Below are 6240 nucleotides of genomic sequence, written 5' to 3' on the forward strand. Positions count from 1 at the left end.
GTAATCAAATGAAGATGATAGACTGGAGGTCAGGGGAGAAGTTAAGGCTAGACGAGCAGATTTGAGAATTACCAGCATAGAAGTAATAATTGAATCCATGGGAACTGAGATCAACAAGCACAATGATATAGAGGGAGAAGAAAAGAGGGCCCAGGACAGAAACATCTGGGTGATATGAGATGAAGAGGAAGGGTAAAGAGGAAGGTCTCAGTTAATAGTGTTAACTTTTTTCAGTGAGATATGAGACAAGGATCTCAGTTGAGAAAATAGGAAGAAGGGCAACCTTCAGTGGTTTAAGGAGGGATGATAAGATTTGGAAAAGCTGCTCTGGTCAGTGGGATAATGACTCAAAAGATGTAAAAATATTGCCTTGCTGCAGTGTAACATAAATTTGTAGTTGATTCAATCAACACAATTTTGTGATTATTTCCACCTTTGTTCGACAGCACATGAGTAGGAGGAGCAAAGAAGATGGTGGGAGCTTGGCAGGGCAAGGCTGGTGATAGGATAAGGAGGAAATGGATTCAAGAGAAGAGGACAATGTAGCATTGAGCTGGTTCATCAAGGGGTCAAGACTGGGAAAGAAGGAAAGTAGAGTTAGTGTATTAGTGCTGGCCTAAGAAAGAACTGAGAGGTTGTAGGATTGGAGGTCACAATCAGGATGAATAACAAGATTTAGAGTTGCAAGGCCAAGAGAGAGGAGGGATGAGAAGAGACTCTGATCATAGAAATGAATTTAAGAGTTCATGAATATGCAAGTGGTGTATTTGTAGGTTATGGCAAGATGAAAGAGAGGGCTATCCCTTTGTGTAACTGATGTAGAGTAGAGGAGAGAGACATAGGAAATGAGTAAATTGTGGAACTGAGAGGTTAGGGTATATGAGACAATATCACTGTATCTAGTATGAGGGCTGGAATTGAGGAGAAAAGACTGTGAACCAGGCACTGAACTTGTTAAGAAAAAAGAGGAATGTCCTAAGTGTTGAAAGATTGGGCAGTAATTAGAGTTTGAGTAAACCTCAAAGGAGGAGAAGTTAATGAATGACTGTGGTAGATAGAAACATTGAAAATGGCAATGGAGAACAAGGAATATCTACTGAAAGGAAAATACAGTGTTAGACAATGAGAATATAAGAAAAAATATGTTTATATTTATAATAATTTTGTTAGTTGGAAAGCATATTAGAGATTATCTAGCCCAAACTCTAACTGTATGTGTCAACTAGACAGGAAATGGCCTCTAACTTGTGAATGGCCAGTGTCAAACTAAGCAGGCTAGAGATTGGAGAGTCAGGAATCAAACAGAAGTTTAACTTGTTTTAGAGTGAGGAAAACACTTGCAAGAGGAAGCTGCTCCTCCTGAGAAGGAAGGCTTATCAGGCTGGGGCAAAAACAAGGCTTATATACATGAAAGGACTGAACAACAACACAATCATTCTTAGGTCTTGAGTAAACAGTTCCCATGGTTGACATTTCTTGGGCATGAGTCCTGTGGGAATAGTCTCTCAAATCTTAAGGATCTTTGAGTCTTGTGATCATTCAGCAGGGTACAGGAACAAAGTTAGTGTGGTAGGAACAGTAGTGCAGTAACTGGTTCAGTTCATCTGGCAGTTACAAGAAACAGGGATTATGAGCATGTCAAGGGATGTGATGGATGGCTTTAGGCTTCAGCGAATTGGCTCTCAGGTCCCTAGGAAATAGGGGAAGCTCCAACAAATCTAAATAGTTATTGATTAATATGCAAATCATAAATCCCTCAGTGAATACTTGGTGCTGGTCAAGGCAATACAGTTTGCCAGAGGGTGAGATCATCGAGAGCACAAGGGATTGTTGTTATGCCAAGCTTAGGGCACAGGCTGTTTGCTAGGCCTTAGCTCTAGGAAACAGGGTGTGTCCAAATACCTTGACATTTCCTCCTTTTGGCCAAAGGGTTAGAAGGTCTGAAAGAACCGTTACTCTTATGGCCAATAAAGGAGAGGCAGATATAAGCCAAGATAGCATGAGAGATCAGTTGGGCTAGGATGAGATGTTGCACAAGGGGTTATTTCCTTAAGGGGACCTATTGGGGGGATGCATCAGGTATCATTGCTAGTCATGGTTTGATTGCAAGCAGAAAATACAGGGGGCCAAGAATGTAGAGGGAGAAAATGTCAATACATGTTTGAATCAGGGCCTTGGGCACATAAACTATACACCTATGTTTGGCATCTGTGGGAGTACCCAGAAAGACCTGATAGGGGCCCTTAAAAAGAATGATTGATTATCCATTTTTAGATAAGACATTTGGTTTGCTTGAGATGTACAGCTGTGATAAAAATCCTTGCATCAACCTTTGGATTTGAGTTTCTTGTTAGCATAACATAAGACCTGAAACAGCACATAGAGATAGTCCAGTTTCCCAGCCACACAGGACTAGGTTCAAAAAATGCAATAAAGTTTATATTTTTTCTCACAATTTCCATAATTACATAATTACATTAAGTCAGGTACAGATCAAAATACTTAGAGGGTTCACAATGAACTAGTTCTGAAAAGAGAGATTTATATGTCACCAAGGTAACCAAGAAAACTTAAACATAAACCATGCAAAGCAATATAATAATTACCACCAATATTAGCTAACATTATCTCTCCTTGTATCCTAGTAACCCATTCTCAATATCCATTTAACCAGCACATCTTGAGTCCCAGTTATCTCATGGAGTTACCTGGTTCCTAGATATCTTTTCTTTCGGACAATAGGCTTATCCTCAGGGCAGCTCTAAAAGGGGCTCTGCTTTTCTGGTTCCAAATCTACAGGTTCTGGCTTAGTAGAATCTAATACAGTCACTAAAATTTGGTTCTCCAATTTTGAAACTTCAGAGAATTTCAGTTTATATACCATTTGCTATTTCTATCCTTACCTAAACTTTATACCTGATAAAAGAATCTTTTAAAAATGTACAAGCTACTTTCCTATTTCTTAGCCAGCACCAGATAGTTTCGATACTTCTCTTATTGCTATTGCTAGGATTTCCAATACAATATTGAATAATATTGGTGACAGTGGGTATCCTTATTTCACATTTGAAAGGAAGATTTCTAGCTTATCCCCATTACAAAATGCTTGCTAATGGCTCTAGATAAACTTGCTTTTTATCAGTTTAAGGAAAAACACATTTATGCCTATATCTTCAAATGTTTTTTTTTTTTGTAGAAATGAGTGTTGTGCATTATCAAGAACTTTTTCTTTTCTCTGTTTTTACTCTTCTGATTTCAGGAATCATTATCATATTTGTATCATAAAAGGAGTTTGGTAGGATCCCTTCTTTGCCTATTATTTAAAATAATTTATTTAGTAGTGAAATTAGTTGATCTTAAAATGTTTGAAAGAATTCACTTGTAAATGTGTCTGGTCCTAGTGCTTTTATCTTAAGAGACTCATTTATGGCCTGTTCTTCTCCCTTTTAAAATTATCAGACAGATACTTTAAAAATGGGAAAAAAAATTTTACTTTCTTTACCATTATCAATACAATTTATGCGTAAAATCCAATTAATCCTCATTTAATAAATCCTTAATCTACTTTTGAGAACTTATTATGAAAACACACTCAAAATCTGAATTTCCATGACAGATAATTTGGAAGCCAGTCATATACATACGCATGTAATTCTTAAATTCTATAAAACAGTCTAGTCTTGTTGCTTTTCTCAAAATTTACTGTTTCATTTATTAAGAAAATGTTTATATTACATCTTTGTCTTTTTATCTTCTCTAATCATTTCCACCTTAGGATGATATCATCCTTATATTTTAATTTGACCCCAAATATAGGTTAGAATTGTAAGATGTTCATACTTGAATCCTATTATAGTAACTCAGAGGTGTTCCAGTTTCAATCTGTTATTTAGTAGCTTTAATATTGAACTTACAAAACTTCTCAGTTATAGAAATTTGCTATGAAAGAAAAAAGAGGGACAAAGTTATAGCAATGCCACGTATCATAACAGAGGGAAATACTCCCTCTGTTGGAGGGAAAAAAATCCCTGATTCCAGGCCTGAGTGATATTTGACAGCCAATCATGTTGTCACAGAGTGTTAAAGGCAAGACTTAGGATTAACCAGGTGAGGAATTTTCCTTGTCTGCAAGGAAATAACACAATAGGGAAATAGGGTCAGGAGGATCCTACCTAGGCTGTGTCCAAAGTTTTCTCCAAAAACTTTCCCAAGCCCAGATATCCATCTTTATCAGTTCCCAGACTGCAGCACATGCCATTTTCTACTATTGGCTTCATGACAATTCAGACAGCTATCCCCCTTAATAAAAGCTAAAAAATAGTGAATTACAGTCCCAGGAATTTTAACTTAAATAGCAAAATTTCACTAACCACAACTTAGGTATTAAATAACTTTCCTGATGTTTCCCTAATAATTAACATTTTCATTAATCCTTTACAAATAAGTTAAAACTACCCATATTCTGGGGCTTTAGACATACAGTGAATATCTGAAAGTTGACTCATTATAAATATGTTGAAGCTACATTTTTAAACCACCTTATACTTTCATAATAGCTAAGATTTTCAAATGAAAATTTGCTATTATAATAAATAGTAATAGTAGCAGCAGCAGCAGTAGCAGCATCACCTGTTTCACATAAAAAAGCCTCATTAAATATTTGACAGTTTTGAAATATCCATTTTTTTCACAGACTTTTTAAAACCCAATTCATGTATAACAACATCCAAATAAAAAGGGAAGTTTTGTCTAACAGCAATTCTGTTTTACAGTGGTCTCTAAAATCTCACAATTTTGATTTAGAAATACAATACAATTTAGAAACACAATAATAACACAAACAATAAATGTCAAATGACATCAGTTACATTTCCAAATTATCACATATAAAAATTGTTGCTCTTATTACTGTTGGCATTTTAAAAATCACTTTAGAGTTATCAGGTATAGAATAATTACATTCAGTTAAAGAAATAATGTAGTGCTTAGCATATGCCAGTTACTCTGTTAAGCACTTTATAGTCATTATATCATTTTGATTTTAAAACAACAACCCTAGCAGATGGGTATCATTATTTTTTTTTCTCTTTACAGATCAGGAAACCGGGGCAAATGGAGATAAGATAACTTGCCTAAGATTACACGGCTAATAAGTTTCTGTAACTGGAACAGAGAAGGGTGGGCTCAACAAGGGCAGAGCTGGCTGGTTCCCCCACCTGATACTACCACACTAGGCACTGCCTGCCAGGGGCACTCAGGCAACATCTGGGTGGGGCCTGCTGAGGGCAAGGTCCACCTTGGCTACTACCTGAGATTTGGGGGATGTGGCAGAGGGCACTGCCTAGGGGCTGGGGTGGCTGGGTTTTAGTTCCTGGTGGCTTGGCAAAGTGAATGATGGCCATGGGGCCTGACCCTCACCACATCCCTCCTTCCATGACAACTGCAGGCTCTGCTGGGGCTAGGGCCACTTGCAGCTGCTGGCCAGGGTGGGCAGGATGTGTTACACCCTGGGTGATGCCTCCAGGCTTGCCTAGAGGAATAGGTTGAAGGATGGCCAGGGGCACAGAGCTGTTTGGGCCCCTACCAGTGTGGGATCCTGTTGTAGCTGCTGTTCCCATTCTACCAGGTGGGATAGAATGTAATTCAAGTTTCCTTATAATTCTCCAGCATTCTCTTTTCTTATACTGGTTTGAGATGAGAGGGGTTAACAGAGAGACATGGGCTATAATGGTCTTATTAGTGATACACACATGACTCTGGGGGAAGGGAATGAGGAAGGCAGAAGGGTTTACCGAATATACCCCTCTTTGTGCAACCCCTCCCCTTGCTATCCCTCCCTGGAGCCACATCATGGGAAGTGATTGGGGCTGTGGGGAGGGTTCCTCAATACTTTCTGGGGTGCTTTCCTTTTTTTTAGCATCTACCCTAGCCTTTATTTTACATTTTCTCTTCCAGTGACCAGTTTTCTAAACAAACTCTTAACTTGTGTGTCTTGTTGATTAAAGGAACCTAACTTTTATTTCCTAATGGTACAGAAGGGACTCAGAGACTAGTTTCACCCTCTTCAGCTAGCTGCAGTCACAAGAAGGAATGCAATGTCAAAATGTTACTAATCAGACTTAGATTAATTTATTTAGAGATGGGGGTGAAGATTTAACAAAATAGTCAAGGAAGGGTTAACAAGAGGTTGCTATGAGGTACCAACCATTTGCCCATTTTTTTTTCTTTCACTCTCTTCTC

The sequence above is a fragment of the Vombatus ursinus genome, unplaced genomic scaffold (assembly GCF_900497805.2).
Source record: "Vombatus ursinus unplaced genomic scaffold, bare-nosed wombat genome assembly UNPS02012179.1, whole genome shotgun sequence".
Taxonomy (NCBI): domain Eukaryota; kingdom Metazoa; phylum Chordata; class Mammalia; order Diprotodontia; family Vombatidae; genus Vombatus; species Vombatus ursinus.